This window comes from Protopterus annectens, chromosome 1.part1 (assembly GCF_019279795.1).
Source record: "Protopterus annectens isolate FY-2018-M chromosome 1.part1, PAN1.0, whole genome shotgun sequence".
In the NCBI taxonomy this organism is placed as follows: domain Eukaryota; kingdom Metazoa; phylum Chordata; order Ceratodontiformes; family Protopteridae; genus Protopterus; species Protopterus annectens.
Genome location: NC_056726.1, coordinates 149,678,991 through 149,700,776, shown reverse-complemented (window position 1 = coordinate 149,700,776; position 21,786 = coordinate 149,678,991).

The following is a 21,786-nucleotide window of genomic DNA, read 5'->3' as shown; positions in this document are numbered from 1 at the left end:
TGACCACATGATGCATGATGATGATGGATAATGGTACTACACCCCATACAGTTTCTGTGACCACAGTACTACACATAGCTGTCATTGCTTTACACCTCCATGTTCTGTGTGTGCACACATATGCACATATACACATTATGCATAGCATGTTGTGTGTGTGCAAACATATGCAACTATATACAATATACATAGCAGTCGCATTCTGTACAAAGTGACATATATTTGTCCTGGAATGCTATTGGGTATATAGGTCACATGACACACATTGGGTATGTGTGATGTTTAATGTTGCAGTCATGTACCATGCAATGTCATGGCTGGCACTGGTATATCTGGAATGTGACCCACACTCACCATAACCACTGTACAATGGCCATGTCCAGGATTGGTATTCCATCATGTATACATGCACCACTCATCCCCTGTGTGTACATAGCATGCATGTGCTACACCTGTGTCCACAATTATCTGCTACAGACACAGACACTGCAATCAGACATGGAAATCCATGTGACACACAGATAACACATGCAGCCATGGTATGTATACCTGTGAGTGATGGTGCACAGGACATTGCAGAGCTTATAATACTTGCACAGAAATGTTGTGTCCTTGTACACATTGTGTTCCAGGGTGTAGGCAATCACTGAACATGTGCACACATGCACCATAGCCATGTACATTGTCAGTCTACACTCACACTGCATGGACTTGATCAACACTAATTCTGCATGATGACATGTGTGACGTGTCTGTTTGCCTTGTGATACTGTCACCCAACTTCAACCACTATTGAGTATGTTTTGGATTGCTGTTGTGTGTGTGTATTTGCTGTAGTGAGGAGTGTGCATGTGTTCCTGTGTGCATGTGTGCATGTGTGCATGTGTTCCTGTGTGCATGTGTGCATGTGTTCCTGTGTTCATGTGTGCATGTGTGCATGTGTTCATGTGTGCATGTGTGCATGTGTTCATGTGTGCATGTGTGCATGTGTGCATGTGTTCATGGGTGCATGGGTGCATGTATGCATGTGTGCATGTGTGATAACATCATGTACAGATTGTAAAGTGTGTTTCCTGTCTTACTCTCACGGGTGCAAAGGTTGGGTTGGCTGAATGATGCAGGGAACCTGAAGTCACTGCCACAATTAGTGGAGATGATGAGACATGTATTGTGGCACAGGCAGGTTTGACAGGGTCTGTTGTTGGTCCACCAATCAACAGTACACATCTTTCAACCCCATCTATGCGCACACTCATACTGCCAATATATCCCTCATCACCAATGGCCGTAGCCAAGGGACAGCATACAGTTGGCATTACCCAGGAGAGTGTGGTATCCATGGCACATGCATCCCCTCACAGCAGCCATACCCAGATCCGTGGAATGGTACCACATAGGCAGACGTCCAGGAGTTCTTATGGGAGCACCGTTGGTCGTATTGCCCCTGGCAGACGTGTCCCCACAGGTCTTACATCCTCAGCTATGTTCCAGTCTGTAATGCAGGCACAGGCACGTATGGAACGGTACACCAGACAGGGACTAAGGGCACAGAGGGCCCATAACACTGCTATCAATGACAGTATCCGTGACCTTGCTGGTGCCATACGTAATTACACCGAGGTCATTGATAGACGTTGGGGGGAGACATTAGATGCCCTCCAAAATGTGTTTTCCATGAGCCAGGACCATGCGGGATGGCTGAGACGTTGACGCGGACGTATGCCAGCAACATCAGCAGCTGGCAGTCGTCGCGGATGACTCACAGATCACAGCCACTCCTGTAGTGCCAGTACCAGCCCCAGCAATGTTGGGGCTGGCCTGTCTATCGACCGTCCTAGTAGACCACGTGCACGTGGCTCTGGGCAGTCCCAGCAGGGATGTAGCTCCAGTCGACATACCTCTGCCTCTGATGATAGTACCCAGTCAGGCTTGGTATCCGATACTGTCCGTAGCACCCCTGCCAGGCACAGGTTCCGTGTCCATGCCCAGAGACAATGATCTGTACAGCCTGGCAGGTACAGTCTGTGGCTGTCCCACAACCTCCCATATATGGCAGCCACATGGTGGAGCTGTGTGCATGCAGACACACAAACATAAACCAAACACCTATTGTTCACACAGACACGCACACATCACATCAGCATTGGCCCATGCTGTACTGCTGTCCCACATGCGCATGCGCACACACACACACACACACACACACACACACACACACACACACACACACACACAGACATGTTGATTGGATGGGTCAATGTCGGGCTCTGGCAAACCGACAACACACCCTGTGCATATGATGAGACCTGTACCACCTCCTGTCATCTGTAACACTGATGCAGGAACAGGCTAACATGGTGCTGATGCACAGGGTGATTTTGTAGCAGTGTAGCAATGTTATCAGATTGTCGACAGGAAAGTGTAATGATATCCTTGTAGGTATATCTGAGCAGGCATGGTGCATCGAAGCTATGATTGTCAATGTCATATTGTGTACACCTGTGTTATGTCTGAGTATGTCTTGTTTGCCCATGTGCCACATGGATGCAGTGTGTAGTGTTGGCAGCATGTGTTAGTGAGTGGACAGTACGTGTGTGATGTGTGCAGTACAGATTTGCAGGTGTACATCTGTGAACATGGTGGGGGTGCACTGTCTGCATGTACGTGCATACTGGACACATGGGATGTGTGACATACCCTGTATTACACAGTGTTAACATCTCCAAGTATCTCTTGGTGGCCAGTATGCATACTACTACAGATATGTTCTAACATGGGTACACATGTGTGTGACATGGTTTGGCACTCTGCTGTGGGTGATACTGTTACTAACTGTCACTGTTTAGCATTCTGGTAGCATACACAACCTCATCAGCCTGACTATAAACAATTATCAGATGATGTACAGACAAGTGACACACAGATGTAGTGAACTCAGTGACAGTTGTATCCTTCTGGTACTATACTATAAGAGTAGCCAGTGGTATTGACCTCCACCTGTTCCTGGGCCCACACATGTTTGGCATATAGCCCCTTAGGTGCATGCAAACACACTAGGGATATGTCCATCCACATCTGGAAATGCATGCAGTCACCTACAATGCATTCTCCAGATGGGACACATATCCTACACATGGGTATCATACAGACAGATGCCTGTTGTCCAACACATGCTGCAGAGCTGTAAGCCTACTATAGCATTGTCATCCACATTTACTATACATAGTATCCTGACAGAATCTGGGCATCTTGGGGCAATGCAGCAATTGCCTCATGTACACAGACAACCCTCTCCTCCTACCACCCAACACTACAACCTGTGAGAGATGCACTGATATAGCCAGACTGGAAGCAATGGTCTCTTCACCCATGACTGGACTAGACAGTCAAGAGGTGATGGCAAACACTTGCACCACACCACACACATCACATAGTCCCTCAATACCTTCACCACCAAAACACACACATAGAAACACAAAACACGCACCTACATTCGCGGAGCCTCTCAATAGAAACCTGCCCAAGCATCAGACACATCCGAAGCATAAACACAAGCAAACTCCACCCCCCAACACAACCCAAATGACACATAGACCACTAACTCAGTGTGCCACCCAAACACAGCCCATAAGGCATAACAACGTACCCAAAAGTCTAGTCATAGGTGACTCTATAGTCAGGCACACTGATGTTCCACTCACTAGACTAGACAAGGAGAAAGTTACTGTCAGCTGCCTGTCATGTGCCAGGATCTGCCACATAACGCATGCACTCAGGTTGCTCAACAATAAGTACAAATATGACAATGTCATTGTCCATGTTGGTTTGAATTACCTGAGATGTACCTCCGTGGACTGCATGAAAAGAGACATGGTTGAGCTCTTCAATATTGTATCCCAGCCAGGTATGACCCTAACCTTGAGTAGCATCCTGCCATCACCCAGAATAATACCACAGTACAAGGACAAAATGATTGCCTTCAACAATTGGCTATGCTTCTGATGTAATTCTAAGGGGATCCAGTATTTGTCTGCCTGGGACGACATGATCGACAGACCACAATACTTTGCCAGAGATGGCCTGCACCTGTCGCCCTTAGGATTACAATAACATTGTCATCTGTGCAGTGACAGGGACCTAGTTTAAAGTTCCTGAGAGCACCGCTGCATTACCAGGCCACAATTCATACCACACCTTTCGGCCACATAACCCTGAACGAAGCACTAAAGGCGGTGGCGTGTCCATATTCATTAAGGATATCCACACCTCCAGGCTAGTGACTGCTGATTCCTACACATATGCACTTTATAAGCACTTACATGAGTGCATGGAGCATGCTATCCCTAGTAGAACCAAGATGTTATCCTCCAAGAAAAGGGTAGACAATCTGGTGGTCCTCTGCCATAAACAAACTCTACAACGGATGAAAGAAACTGTTGCAAAAAAGAGTAGAACCCATGACTGGTGGAACTCCCTGGTCAACTTCAGTATGAAGCTGTGATCCCTCATAAAATCCTCCAAAGCTAGTTACAGAAACTAAATTGCCACTGACTCTGACGACAACCACAAAGCATTTTATAGCTATGTCATGAATCTAAATGGGAACACTCAGATCTGCTCTGAGTTACAGCACAATGGCACTAAATATACAGAACCAACTGATATTCCCAACATCCGAGCAGATAGGTTCAGTGCTAACTTTATCCCCCTCTCACCCCCTAGATGGCACATCTGTATACCGGATGTATGCAAGGTTACTATAATTACAGCTGCACACGTGAAACACACTCTTCAAAGCTGAGAACACAACATCCATGGGACCTGTCAATATCCCAGGCTGCGTTCTACATGAACTACAGAATGAACCGGCACCCTACCTAAGTACCATGTTCAATCATAGCCTCACCTCAGGCTTTGTACCCACTGAATGGCGCAGTGCAGTGGTTATCCCACTCCACAAAAGTGGAGCCACAAAGGACCCTGGGAACTACTGGCCCATTAGCCTGACGAGCCTGGTCTACAAGGCCATGGAACGTATCATCGTGTAACTCAGAAACAAAGACATTGGTAATCTCCAAACTCTGGACCCTAACCAGTATGGATTTGTAAAAGGCAGATCATGCCTCCTACACCTGACTGACATCTTTGAACCAGTCACCAAAGCCATACATGAGGGTAACATGGTTCACACAGCTTATCTAGATCTCGCCAAGGCTTTCGACACCATCCCCCATTCTGGAATTCTAGGTAAGGTCACTAAACTAGGTATACACCCCTATGTCACAAGATGGGTTGCCAACTGGCTCACAGACAGCACCCACACTGTGGATGTAGCGGATTCCAAATCTGACATCAGACCACTGACAAGTGGAGTACCACAGGGTTCAGTCCTGGGTCCTCACCTGTTTGGTATCTACTTCTCTGAAGTGCAGGCTAACACAGAAGGTCTTTGGCTAACAATGTTTGCAGATGACTGTGAACTAGGAGCCATAATCACAACTCCTAATGATGTGGACAAACTACAAAAGGGCCTCCCTGAGACAAATACCTGGTGTCAAAGCCATGTCCTGAAGCTCAATGCCAAACAGTGTATTGTCATCCCCTTTGGTAAAAACTCTGTACCCAAGACCTACCACATAGCTGGTAGTCTACTTAATGCCGAAAATGTGTTAACAGACCCTGGGACACAGGTGGACAGTAGTCTCCCCTTTGATAATCACATCGCCACAGTGGTCAGGAAATCCATCTACATGGGTCATCTCATCACAAAAGGATTCTCACCCTGAAATAAAGAGGTCCATGTTCCACTCTACTCATTGCTCATTAGACACATTACAGAGTATAATGGCCCTTTTGTTATGTACCTCACAAGACATCTACAACAACTGGGATGACCACACAAGTACCTCACATAGAGGATTACTGGCCTCTAACAGATTCCCTAGACAGACCGTCTCAAATAACTACAACTTTACTCCATCGCATATTGCCTACTCAGGGCCGATCTCTGCCTAACATACAAAGCTATGTCAAACCCAGATCTGTTGGACATGCTCCAGTTAAAGAAATCCCAATTCCTCCGAGCTACACACTCTAGGGACATAAACCTTGTCACCACAATAAACAGAACATGCTGGAGGGATAGATTCCTGTCCCAGAGACTTCCCATACTCTGGAACAGACTACCTATGTCAAACTGAGCACCTCATTAGCACTCTTCAAGACATATCATGATGATTGGATGGGAAGTGGTCAATTCACCCCAGCTCGATGGGCACAGGAAAATAAATTTCTTGGGTGGCGAAAGCCAGGGTACATTTTTGGCTAGGCTTGTATGGGCCCTAGGGCCGATAGCCTAGTACCTACCTATGAATCTATGACAGTACCACATAGGTGGTAGCCCCCGACATGTATGTTGGGTAGCAATGTGCACGTACAGCCAAGTGTTATGTCTTCTGTCCTTTGGTATCCACATATCCAAAGGTATTCTGAAATCCCTTCGTGTATCACATAAGCAATAAGGGGCCTGTATGCATATCCACAAGTCTGTTGTACACCTATAATAACTGTCCATTATTGCCAGACCTTGTTGTGTATCAACATGTCTGACATATACCCCAGGCATGTACCCTCGCTCACAGTAGTCTATACAAACCGTCATGGGTGTGTGTGACACAGTTGACTGTGGCCACAGATCACTACAGTGGCCGGCTTTGTCACATACATACCTCTGTGACCTATGATCTGAGAAGCAGCTGCACATTCTGTCACATGTAAGAAATGTATTCATGTAATATGCAGGCTACACACCTATGTACTACTTGAGGTCACATGTACATATATGTATTTGCCACACAGATACCTGATGTGTGCAATGCACATACTGTCTGTTCCCTGATATGTCATACTGTAGTAAAAGAGAAACACAGATCACATTGACCAACAGTGTCACACACACACACTCAGCAATTGTAGGATTCAAACCACTACCTAGCTATGCTATTATACTAGTGACATCAGTATTAACACAAGGCGCTACATGCTTTATTTGAGTCGGCAGTTCCACCACTCTATTTGTAGGATGCTGACATCATCACACTTGGCAAAGAGCAATATACCTCATTGTCGGTATTTCCCTAGTCTCCAAAAAAGGGAATTCCCCTCAAAGGAAGTCACACAGACACACCCTCCAATTGCAGAATTCAAACCCCTATCTAACTATGTCATGATACTAGTGAAGTACACATTAACACAACGCGCTATATGCTTTACTGGGATTTTTCATTTCCACTGCTATATTTGTAGGATGATGACATCTTCAGACTTGCCAAAGGGGAATTTAACACTTTTCAGGCGTTTTCCTACTCATCAAAATGGGAACTTCTTTTCCAGGAAATCGCACAGACATACTCAGTAATTACAGGATTCAAACCACTACCTAACTATGTTATGATATTAGTGACGTACACATTAACATGACACACTATATGCTTTACTGAGATCTTTCATTTCCACTGCTGTATTTGTAGGATGCTGACATCATCTGACTTGCCAGAGGGAAATATAACACTTGTCAGGCATTTTCCTACTCACCAAAAAGGGCACTTCTTTCTAAGGAAATCACACATTCCCCCACACACAATAAGTAATTGCAGGATTCAAACCCCTACCTAACTATGTTATGACACTAGTGAAGTACGCATCAACACAACATGCTATATGCTTTACTGAAATTATTTGCTTCCACTGCTATATTTGTAGGTTGCTGACATCATCAGACTTGCCAAAGGGGAATATAACACTTGTCAGGCATTTACCTACTCACCAAAAAGGGCACTTCTCGATAAGGAAATCACACATTCCCTCATACACACACTCAGCAATTTCAGGATTCAAACCTCTACCTAACTATGTTATGATACTAGTGAAGTATGCATTAACACAACGCGCTATATACTTTACTGGGATTTTTTGTTTCCACTGCTTCATTTGTCAGATACTGACATCATCAGGCTCTACCTGGTACTGTGTGCACTTTGTTGTATGCAATCCCAGGACTGCACCATGGGGGACAGCAGGTGTTAACAGCTTGAACAGGACACCACAATACTTGGCTTGTGTGATCTATCTCTGGACCAGTTGCCAGTCCATCATATGACAATGCATATCTATGCACAGAGTGTTGACTATGTAGATACAACATGTGTCTGGGATTTTGGATATTGTTTATGACTTCAATCATGTAGGACCCCATGGCCTTGCAGATCAGATGTCATAGGCATATAACACTATAGTTCCCATGGTCTGTTGTGCACCAACACTTGTGGGGTGTGCCATATGTTGCTGTAACCAGTTCAACAGTTTCATATCCTGTAGAGATGGTAAGGCTCATAAGACTGTTCAGGTTCAGGGTCTGTTTGTTCTGCAGTTCACGTATGACACATATGGGATACATTGTAATGCACTCAATGCCATGTGTTCAGCTTTGGCAGTACTTGTATATCCAATCTACATGTGATATCCCCTGGTATGATGATAGGGCCTTTTGACAGTGGGAGGTGGCTATGTATGTATGGCCTTGTGTGTCAGGGGATGTCGGCATTGTCAGTCATTTACAGTTGGCCCTGACTCAGGACATATATGAGTGTACATTGCTATGTATGACATAGCTGAAGGAAGTGCCATAGTTCTGTCTGGACTCCTTCACAAATAATCTTACCAAACACCAAGGAACATAGGCACTAAACCCATGTTATACACTTTTACACACTTAACACCCTACTGATCCTTTTTGTTCAGTCAAATGAGTATTTCATCATAGTATCATGACATGTCCGAGGGTCAGCTTTGTGTGTAGTCTCCAGTCCAGCTGGTGAATATGGGGATTGTCAGTAAATGTTACAACTGCCTTATGTACACAGACAACCCTCCCCTCCTCCAAACATACCCGGATATTTGTGAGAGATGCAACTCTATGGACAAACTGGAGGCTGAGCTCTCTAGACCCATGACTGGCACAGTCTATCAGGAGGAGAAGGTAACCACACACACTACGACTCCAGTGTCACATAGACCTATAGCAACAGCAGACCAAACACATAAACACACAGTCACATACTTGGAGGCTCTAAATAAACCTCTGCTTAAGCAGCAAAGACCCCCACAGCAGACACCCAGACACCTGCTTCCCCACCAGTATACCCACATTTCACAAAGTACACAATGTCACTGTGCCACAGAGTCAGTGTCCTCAAGGCTAAACAACACACCTAATACACCTGTGATAGGTGACTGCAATGTCAGACACACTGATGTCCCACACACCAGGCTGACCAAGATGAAGGTCACTGTCTATCTGGTGCCAGGATGCACCACATAACACATGCACTCAGGTCACTCCAAAGCAAGTACAGATATGACTCCGTTATTGTCCATGCTGGTGTGACTGTCCTGAGACGTTCCTCCCTGGACTACATGAAATGAGACATACAGGAGCTCTATGATCATGTAGGCCAGGCTGGTATGACCCTGTCCTTGTGTAGCATCTTACCCTCACCAAGAATGATGCCACAGTATAAAGACAACATGATCAATTTTAACAGTCGGCTAACGTATGTGTGTCATTCACAGGGGATCCAGTGTCTGTCGGCCTGGGATAACATGCTCATCATGCCACGTTGCTTCACTAGGGACGCCTTGCACCTGAAACCCCTGGCCTTTCAAATACTGGCTAAGGCACGTGGCACACCCATAGTGCCATTTTTAGTCAGGGCTCACATGACAAATCCCACTCCATAGACAATACCAGGTGAAATTAATGAAGGGTAATGCTGCTCAATGCCAGAGGTGTACACCTCAAACTGCACACACTCAAGGCTCTCTTCAGTATGGGGAATATAAATATCTGTGCAGTAACAGTCACCTGGTTCGAGGCTCCTGACAGCACCCCAGCACTACCAGGTTACACATCATACCATGGTTTTCTGACACAATAACCAGGCCACACCACATTGGGGGGGAGTATCCATATACGCCAGAGATACACTAACCTCTAGGATAGTAGCACTGCACAAATCATTGGGGGCCATCCATGTGTAAGTAACAGTGGCCTAAACCACCTTTCAGGTAGTAGTCTGCTACAGACCACACTCCCAAACCCAGGGAACACACTCGGCTTTCATGAGAACAGAACACTGTAGAATATGTAGGTGTGTACAAACAACGTTATATTGGATGACCTGTAGTAGCCAAACATTTACTGGGAATACTACTCAAGCCCCAAGACCCTCGCACAATGGTTCCTCATATATATCAAATCAAATGCTATGGAACAAGTGGTCAACACCCCCACATGAGGGGTATACATATTGGACCTGGTCATCACCAACATGGGGACTCTATGTTCCACACCAGAGGTATACCCCTCATTGTTAAGGTCACACCATACATTTATGTCACCAGACATCCATATCCCATCCCTACACCCAGCCAAAGTAATCTCGGTGAGGTACTTCTCAAAAGCAAACGTCATACTTCTCAGAATAGAGGTGTTTTTCTTCAAAACACCCAGGCCACTGGGAACTACGACTCATATCACAGTATCCTTTAGAAACCCATTGTATGGACACCTACAGGAATGCATGGATCATGCTATCCCACATAACTCCAAGACTCACTCCTCTAAAGGCAGGTGACCTGTCTGGTGTACCCCGGCCATAAATAAGCTATGCAACAAAAGGAGGAGGCTACTACATGATAGAGCAGTCTCCCACAAAGGGGAGGTATCTCTGATCAGTACTAGCAAGAAGCTACAATCAGTCATAACATCATGTAAGACCAGCTTCAACACTACGATTGCACATGACACTAAAGGCAATCACAAGCCCTTCTTTAGTTATGTCAGGAACCTGGGTGGAAACTCCCAGATATGCTCTGAGTTACTGCATAGTGACAACAAAGGACACTTAACCCACACACATTGCCAAAATCCTGGCAGACAGGTTGAGTGCATATTCCTAACCCCTATCCCCCACACACACATGTCCCTGACAACAGAGTGTAGCTTCCCTGACATCACAGATGAACATGTGAGAGCTGCCCTCTCCAAAGCAATAACACAGCATCAATGGGTCCAGATGGTGTTCCAGGATGCATCCTACACATGCTTCATGAAGAACATAACACTCACATAACATCACTGTTCAATATCAGACTTACTACAGGATATGTACCCAAGGAATGGCATACAGCAACAGTGGTCCCGCTCCACCATGGTGGTTCCACAAGGGACCCTGGACACTATCAGCCTATAAGCCTGACTAGCCTGGTCTGCAAAGCTATGGAGAGTATCATCCTGGGACACATTTACAGATGTTGACAACCACCAGACACTGGATCCTACCCAATTCACCTTTGTTAAGGGCAGATCTTGCCTCTTGCACCTGCTGACTTCTTTGAATCAGTTACCAGGGCCATACACATAGGGAAGGTAGTCCACACAGCCTACCTGGACCTCACAGACCCCTTTGGCACAATACCACACTCAGGCATCTTAGATACACTCACCAGCTTACATATCAACACATATGTCCCAAGTTGGATTGCAAACTGGATCAGGGATAGCACCCACATGTTCAGACGTGCAGGTGCCATGTCAGACTCTACACCAGTTACATGTGGCATCACACAAGACTCAGTTCTGAGACCTGTCTTGTTCAGTATATATTCTTTTGAGGTACAGGCTAACACGGTGGGAGTATGCCTGACCAGGTTCACAGATGACTGCAGACCAGGTGCCATAATCGACTCTCCAGCTGACACATGCATCCTCCGACAGGGTCTCCCAGAGATGGATAAGTGGTGCCAGAGCCATAGCCTACAACTAACTGCCATACAATGCATACACATCCCCTTTGTGAATGACAAAGTGCACACAGATTAACACATAGGTGGTAATCCATTACATAGAGAAGGTGTACATATGGATTTGGGGTCCACAGTAGATACTCATCTCTCCTTTGAATATCACATTGGCAAAGTGGTTAGGTAGACCTTCTATATAGCCCACCTTATCCCAAAAGGTTACACATCTAAATCCAGAGAGGTCATTGTGCACCTGTACTCATCACACCCATACTTGAGTACACTGTCCCATTTGGGATGTACCTTACCCGACACCTGCAACAACTGTCATGACCCCTAAGGTACCTCACGAAGTGGGACAGGTGACTCATACAGATGCCCTACACAGTTCAGCTACAGAAACACCAGCTGTACTTGGTTGCTTAATGCTTACCCAGATGCAATCTGTGGCTGCTGTATGCAGCCATGTCCAGCCCAGACTTGTTGGACATGCTTCACCTCAGGATATCAGAATCCCTTACAGTTACACACTCCAGGACTTCTACCTCAGCACAGAATTAATAGGACATGCTGGAGGGACAGATTCTTATCCCAGAGGCCCCCCTCACTCTGGGACGACATCCCAGTCCAAGTTAGGCAGAGCCCCTCACTGACCCTCTTCAAGGGAAATACTGACAAGTGGATGGGTGATCATACATTTACCCCTGGGATCTCTTCTGGGTCCCTGCTAGACAGAGGCACAGTACACTAACCATACTACGGCTATCTTGTGTGACCTATTATTCAAAGGCACAGGGTGGTGACAGCCATACACACTCTGGCTAGGCTTCTGAATGCCCTAGGGCTGATACCGAATATCAACCTATGAACCTATGTACCTATGATAATGTTTGGAGTGCACATTGTTTATTGATTATACTGACTGCATATTTGTTGTCTTCTTTACTTTCCCACTTTCTATGTAAAACATATTTATCTGTTGTACATATTTGATTATGACAGGATTCCCAGATGTTATATATGTGTCTGTTGTCTTATAACTGTGTGCACAAGGCAGGATTGTTGGCTAGGGAGAGGTTTGTGGGTTAACAGGTGAACTGCCAGATATGTCTGGCCCACTGCTGCACTCAGACAAGGCCTAAGTGTGTGAGCATGCCCAGTTTGCACATTCACTGTTTTGTTGCCTGACATTTGTTTCATTTCTTTAAGTGTGTGAGCATGCCCAGTGTGACCTTTCAGTATGTTGCTGTCTGGAGGCCAGTACATTTGTTACCATGTGTGAACATGCCCAATATTAACATGTGTACTATGTGTGTTTGACATCAAGTTATATTTATACTGCAGGGGTCACCTTTGTATCATAAGTTGACATGTATTATGCTGTGACTGCGGGGTTTCCATGACACACTTTGCATACACTTATCAGCATGTCTTCATACAAGCTAAGCAATGAAACAGTGTCTTGGTTTGGTGGTTTGGTAAGGTGACTATAGTACACAGTATTCTGGGTTCGAGGCCTGTCACTGCTTTAAATTTTCATACCTGCCAGACCAGACTGCTTAAGGTCAACTAAAGCATATATGTGCATGTTTACCTGCTTTTGCTCAACTATGGGCAAATTTGACCAGACTTGACCAACATTGCTCAACAGTTTTCAACATTGCTGAACGTTGGCCAATATTGCTCAACATTGCCCAAAGTTGTGTCAGTTAGTGTGCACACTTGTTTACATATACTACGTAGTGGCAAAGATGTTTAGCACTGCTTTATATTGCTTAACACAGGTCAATCATGCCTCAGGTGGTGCTGCAGGGCTGCCTATGTTGGATGCACATAGTACACTCCCTATACATGTTTGACAACAGGTAGTGTCAAGTTAGGCATCCCTTTTACTGTATGTGTGGGTCAGGGAGAGGTATCATTTCCAGGGTTCCTACTGAGCCAGTGTATGTGCTATGCGTTGCCTCTTTGCCAAGGCCAAAGCATACTGGGCACGCCTCCTTCTGCCTACTGGGGAAGGCTGAGGTTGTTCCTCCTCCGAGTCACCCTCCGCCTGTGATGGCCTTGGCAATGATGGAGGGCTGTTTGGCTCGAGCCTATGCTGATCCTTCTGCAGCTGTTTTTGCAGGATCATATTATGTAGCATAGCACACACCATGACAATTTGGGTACATGTACTTGGTGAGTACTGCAAGGCTCCACCAGAGGTGTCCAGGCACCGGAACCATGACTTGATCAGCCCAAACACACGCTCGATTACATTTCGTGTTTGTGCATGTGCCTCATCATGGCATTTCTGTTGTGGTGTGTGTGCATTTCTGATGGGTGTCATCAGCCATGGCTCCAGTGCATAACCAGCATCCCCCACTAGATGACCATGAGGGATGTCCCCATTGGCAAATGTCTGGTACAGCTGCTTCAGATGCCAGATATGTGAATCGTGGTAGCTTCCAGGGCAGCCAGCACACACATTCATTATTATGCCCTGGGCATCACAAATGACCTGGCAGTTGATGGAGGGGAAGCCCTTGTGGTTAATGTAGGCCCTACCCCGCTCAGCAGCTGGTGCTTTGATGCATATGTGCGTGCAGTCTATTGCACCCACTACCTCAGGATATTCTGCTATTTGCTGGAAGAGATGCATATTGCTGGCCAATACCTCACATGAATTAGGGAAATATACATGATCACCGACATGTGCTGACATGGCATCCAGGAACTGGTGCAGTACCCTGGATGCTGATGCCTGTGATATCCACATCATATCACCAGTTGGTCTCTGGAAGGTACTTGTTGCTAGTATTCGTAGGCCAACACATACCTTTGTTTCCACTGGAATGGGTTCCCCTCTGTTGGTCCTGTGTGTGAGGCGTGGCCTGAACAGCTCAACAATTTGCTGCATGAGGTCTCTGTCCACTCTATAGCGCTCCACTATCTCCAGCTCATGCAGCCCCTGGTAGGTTAACCTGGGCCTGTACACTCTTCTCCATCTCCTCACTGGGGTTGGTTGGCAGCATTCCCATTGTCACCACCCTCAGCATGTTGCATATGTCAGTTTATGACAGCAATGGCAGCCACTAACATTTCTTTGTCTCAGTTAAGCCTTTTCAGTATTCACTTCTCTTAGCTTACTGCAGTGCTGCAGTGTCTCTGAGGAATACATGGTGAAAAGTTGTTTGCAGAGTTTTAAGTGCTGGGCTGGGCTAGGCTGGTTTACTGCCTGTGTAATTGCCTGATTCAGATTATTTCCACCTGCTAGCTCTGCTGATTCTCCCTGGTTAACTTCCTACTGTTTGTTGTGCTTCCTTTTCCCTTTCCATTTCCTCAGGGGGCAGCTCCATGCACACTAGTGCAAACGCGCACACACACACACTAACACACATGCACACAGGCTTAGACAGAGTTACACTAGCTAATTCCTGCTTAAACACGCGCACACAAGCTTACACGGCCTAACACTTGCTAATTCCTGCTTAAACACGTGCACACAAGTGCAAACATGCTTACACAGACTTAGACAACATTACACATGCTAACTCCTGCTTATACATGTGCACACAGTCTTACTCGGATATACAGGCGTGCACACATGTGCATACACGTTGCAAGCATTTTTACAAGAAACTTTGGTGATATCCACAGTGTGCACATTCTATTTCTTGACTTTAGCTAGGATACCTGGTGACACACCTCTTCCAGCAACTGACAGCTAACACATGCCACTCTCCTCCAATGAGCTTATCTTCTTTCATACATACCCCCTTGTGATGTCACCTATGTCCTACTTTGTTACTCCCCTTATCCTAGTCTTATACTCCACTGACTGTGCTCATTTGTTATGTAGACTTGGGATTCACTATCCTTACCCTCATTTGCATAGGATTGCCTACTAATGCTTGGTTACATCTCTTAGACTGGGTTCACCCTTACCAACCTCTACTCGGTAGCCATGTTGTCTTCAGCCTGCCATTGCCTTGCATTGTACATTGAAAATTCCCATAAAATCCTCATTTGTGGGTTTTAAGTTTTATTTTTCTGGTTTGTAGAGCACAGCCCGTTTGCACGGCGCTGCGCTACGCTTAAACATCGGAAATCGGAGAAAAAAAATAAATTTATTTTTTTTCATATTGCATCGGGAAACATTGCCAATGGCCGTATATTTGGCCATTGGCATGCTTCCTCTACTGGATGCAACCTTTATTTGGAGCTGTCACGGCTCCATTTTGCTATTTGCAGAACGTTACTCAGTTGTCAACTGAGTACATTTCTGCAAATAACACTGCTCTTACTCGGAATGGTTCGGGTTTCCTGAATCACAAATCTACCTCATTTGCATGCCTTTCGGCTGCAATTGAGGTAATTTGCATATCTGAGCCCTATCCGTGTAAGAGCTGTTTTAGGAGCTCTCTTACATGCCCCTACAGGCTGTTCCTGGATCGCTCGTCGGACATGATGGCTGCATGGAGTCTTACTCTACTCTTAGACTCCGTGCAAGCCATCGTGAATCCGGCCCATTATCATTTATTTAGTAATATATATCTGCTGTCTCATTTCACATATTATAATTTAACTTCTTGTTGTTGAAACTCTTGCTGCTTTTCTTTCAGTATTGCTGTTTTATCTTGGAAATTCACATTCATTGGCTGAGTTTTTTTGCTGAACTGTAGATACTGCATCTTCCTGACATACATTTGAACTAAACAGAGATGTACCCCTTTCTGAAATCTTCAGCAACATGTTTTAACTTTCATTTCTTAATGGCAATCATTTGTTTCACTTGTAAAGCCACATTATCATACATCTCAAGTACAAATTTTAATTTGTGAAGATGTGGCAAACCATTACTATTGATCTATTTTATACCGCAATAATAAATGTGAAAGTAAAAGCAATACTTCTACCACAACTTAACTAGTTTCTGAAAAAGAAAAAAATAATAATATATGTAAAAAATGTATCCATCCACTTAAAACAGTCCATACCAAGTTTTAGATATAATGCTTGCCATTGTTTTAATTATTTAAGATAAATATTGGCATAGGTCAGCATTTCGGATTTCTTAAAATGCTCAGCACCATACCAGTTCTTAAACATATATCAAAGCTTAGACATTGTCATTGTAGTTTTTATATGATAATACAATCTAATCTGTTTCTTTTCAAGGTCAGGCCAATAATGCCTTCTTTATTTTCATTTTCCAATAATATGTTTTATATATAAACCTCGTTTTCTATTAATTCATTATTCTTTTAGCAAAAGCCATATTATCAGGATCAGATGTGAATGAATGGTCATCTCTTTCTCTGTCACCATTTGTGTCAAGTGATTGCCTCCAAATCTCCAATACAAAACTCATAATTACTGGCAATAATCAGAATCTAAATTCTTAGCTAGTTTTTAGAGACGTAAAAAAATCACAGCTCAAAGAATCAACATGAGCTACTAATTCTAACCCTTCCTTTTTCTTCCAGCATCTGAGATGCTGTTTGATCTCAGACTGCCTGGGTCATAATGAGAGCTTCACTGTCTGCACCAATGAGTCAGTCTGGCTTGTCAACTAACTTAATACAAAGTTGCAACAGGAAAGCATCAAATACAAAAAAGGACTGACTCGTAAATTAACTGGACACCATTTACTTATAATGCATTGATAAAATTACTGGGTGTAGGGGTCTAAACCGCTTCTGCAACATCAACAGAATGGTTTGCAGAAGCTACAGCTGCTGTGAAAGAGACTTCCCATCCACGAGTCAAAGTTCACCCCTGTCCATTTTCAAGCACAACTCAGATCTATGGATGGGAAACAGAAAAGTTACCCCAGGACTGCCTCCTGTATTACTAATGGACAGAGGCAGCTCCTAAATGCTTTATCCCATGCATGGGCCCCTTCAAATTATCTATGGTATGGTGTCAGTTATTTTTATTAAGAGTAATATAAAATTATTGACCAACGGATGGGAAAGGCCAGACTATAACCAGATGAGATAGGTTATTGTAAGCACAAAAAGGAATTTTGGCTAGGCTTAAAATGGCCCACAAGGACCGTTACCTTGTACTTACCTACAAACTTATGAACCTATAAAATACAACAGTTAGCATTGATCACTATTATGTATAACAATGTCATTGCAGCACAGAAGACAGTAGTACAACTAGAGAGCAAAATGTTGCACAGGATCACTAATTTAGGTGCAATATTAAAATACTCAGGAGGAAGTACACACATTCTTAGATAGAATCATTTTCTATTACTGCAGCTTTTCAAAACCAGTACTGCAAGAAAAAAGGATGCAGCTCAACAAGTGACAAAAATGCTTTTTCATTAATGATACAACTAAATAAAATCAAACTGTTGCACAAATTCACTGTTTCAGCTGTGCTAGTGTTATAACAGTAGAAGCTGTTTCTTTAATACAGCTCTTAGTTTCATAGGTCCATAGGTATTTATTAGGCTATTGATCTTTAAGGATGTTAAGAAATATTGCCTTACATTCCCACAACAGATTCTAGCTCTGTAATATGCATATCAATAACCAAGTGACAGGCCAAACAGGGAAACATTGGAACAGTTACATACCTACCCAGTCCATGACAGACAAGGCTATTAAACTAGGAGTGAATTTTGGTTACCCAGTCATTCTTTTGATTTATGTTTCAATAGAGTAAGAGAAGTACTTTGCTTTATGTGTAGTGAAGTAGTAGTATTCTTTGTGATACATACATATCCCTCCGTAAAATATATTGAGTGGGAGGTTACAACACCATTAGACTTATGAATGTGTAATAGGTCTGACAGAAAACAAGTATGTATGTATGTATGTATATGTATATATACATATATATATATTCATATATATATATATAAATATACACACACACACACACACACACACACACACATATATATATATTATATATATAGTTATATATAGTTTTTATATATATATGTGTGTGTGTGTGTGTGTGTGTGTGTGTGTGTGTGTGTGTGTGTGTGTGTGTATATATACGTGTTATATATATATATATATATATATATATATATATATATATAGTGATGTACCAAAAGTCCAAGGATTTATCAACACATGTAGTTTTATTTCATGATAAAACAAAAGGCAATGATGCAGTCTTATTCTTATGTAACCTAGTGCACTAAAATAGCTTTCTAGTCAAAAGGAAAAACAACTGCAGAGTAACTTTTTTTTTTCAAAAGTGAAAGAGCATCACAAAAAGGCAATGGTTATATCCAAAACATTCTAACAATTCCTCTCTGTACTGGTAGGAAGCAGGAATCAAAGTGTGTACAGATATCCACATACAGAGTCTCTCTTCCCTGGATTTCCTCACATGAATATGTCCAGGTCTTCTCAGAACAGTCCATAGTGGTTGTTCCTTACTATAGCATAGCAACCAGAACTGATGTTCCAGGCAACCTTTCCCTCTGTATAAGGTGCCAACTTCTCTGATTTGGTAGGGGTATAGGCCTGCCATTTATGCATAATTTAAACATGCTAATGCAAAAAAATGCATCAGACTAGTTAAGGCTGATTCCTTTTATATGTGTTATTTCCATCACTTTTGAGACAACAGCTTGATTTATACTTTTCTACAAGCAATATTTACATTATTTGACATAATTTTGAAACACTATTCTACTAAGAGCATCTACACAATTTTATAGTATGGTAGTACAGGTTGAGGTATGTTTATATTAATTGAAAACTATATCCTGACCTCAGCCCCTTTAATCTTCTGCAACACTCTCTCCCTCTTTATCACATGACTGACTTCTTCCACACTGTATATCCCTACCCTCACCCCCCTTAATTTGCATCTATACACTGCTCCTCTACAGCAAGGCCTATGTGCCTATTGATTACTCCCCTGTAGATTATCTATACTGCCCTCCCCAGGCAATGAGCAATGCCGGTCACTGAAACTTACCTCCATTGTGATGATAGCTGTCCATCCCTTCCCCCCAGACTGCACTCAAAACATGCTAATGTAACATCTCATCATTTGAACAAGTGCACCTACCCTTCTCATTGTCTTTTTCACTAATCCATTTGAGTAGAATCTTCGGTCCCCCCAACTACTCTGCATCGCATCCATATCCTAGTGATTTTTTCCCCATATATATCAATATCTGTAACAGAAAAGAATGGATGGATATTGTTAAAAGTGTAGTTACATTATGGAAAAAGGAACGGTGTTCGCTGATGCAAGATGTTAAGGAGGCACAATCAGCAAATGCCATTAGTGAGGTACTGGTATACTACATTAAGAAAGGAATGCATACTGTATTTGTAGTGAGGGCTGAAGAACTTCATGTGCAGTGTGAGAGTTCACCTGTAGCACAAGATTTATTTTTTAATCCACAACCTTAAGAGGACATTTTTTTGAGGAGGAACCATACTGAAGAACAGCACAGAGTGACAGATAACCTAACCACTGTTATGCACACATATTATTGTCATACCATTTTTAGCTGTCTTAAACAGTTTCATTTCCCACCTAATGACACATCACCCTATACTGTTATTCACGCATTCATTTAGATTGCTTCTTACCTCATTGTTTGCTTGGTATACTCATTTTTCTTCATACCATCTGTATTAAAGATTTGCATATTTACTTATTTTGTTATATTATTTCTTCAGCCTGCTATGTTTATAATAAGAACTCTGCTGTCCTTTTTTCTTAGTGTTCCGTGAACCATCTTCTTCCTCTTTTAACCCTCCCCTACACATAATATACTATTCTTTGTAATTCTCTTTTGTGTTTCCTGCCCCAAAACTGTTTTCAAGTGACTTGCATTCCTTATGTATAAGTAAAAAAAAAAAAACTATTTCAAATGGACATTTTTCTTCTGAAACATCAACTGCATACTTTTAAATATGGTTGATTATCCTTATTATAATCTTCTTTTCTATTTCTCTGCAGTCAGTCTTGTCCTTTTTACCAATTTCTTCAAATCCTATCTGATTTCAAGTCCAACATGACTCTTATGAAACACTTTTAAAACATTTGCCCTTCAATAATTTGCAGCTCTATATTTCCTTCATTTTGTTCATCAAATTGCAAATGCTTGTGTTTCTCTTTCTGTTTATACTTCTATAAATTAGGTCCCAGGTGCACTTCAATCGTCCTCTCAGCTGAGCACATACCATCTGAGTGCAGATATACAATCTGAGGAATATAATGAAACAAAAGAGAAAAGAGAAGGGAGAGAAATGTTTACATGCACATACTTGCAGCATTTTATTTATTTTTATTTATTTTATTTTACATTTGATAACCGGAAAAGTCCGACTGGACACAGATCCATTTACTACGGAGGCCTGGGGAGAAAAGCTCCACTTAATACAATGTTACAATACATGTTGTAAAATATATAACTGTGTTCTTAAGGCATGCAATTAAACATTTAAAAAAACATATTTAACATTTCTGCATAGATATAAAAAAATCAATAGCATCAGAATAAAACTTCAACATTTCTACATAGACATTTAAATCAAAACTATCAAAATAGAACATTGTTTGGTAAGAGTAAGTATTCAGAGGTTAAAAATTTATAGTAAGAATAGGTATTCAGAGGTTTGAAACTTATAGGTGATCTTTGGCAGAATCCTTGCAAAACTGCATGTAGTGGCATAGCCTGGGGAGTCACATGTGCCCAGCCAAATGTTAGTATAGTGGGTTTTGAGTAGTTTCTTAAATAGTGAAGCAGAGCTTGTAGATGTTATATGATTTGCGAGTGAGTTCCAGATTTTTGCTGTAGTACAGCCAAAAAGAGTTTTACCTGCTTCATTCCTATGTTTGATGACATTTATGAGATTTTGGTCTGTTGATCTTAAGGTTTGGGTGGTGGTGTAGTGCTGTATTATCTCTTGTAGAGCAGGAGTTTTGTCAGAGAGATAG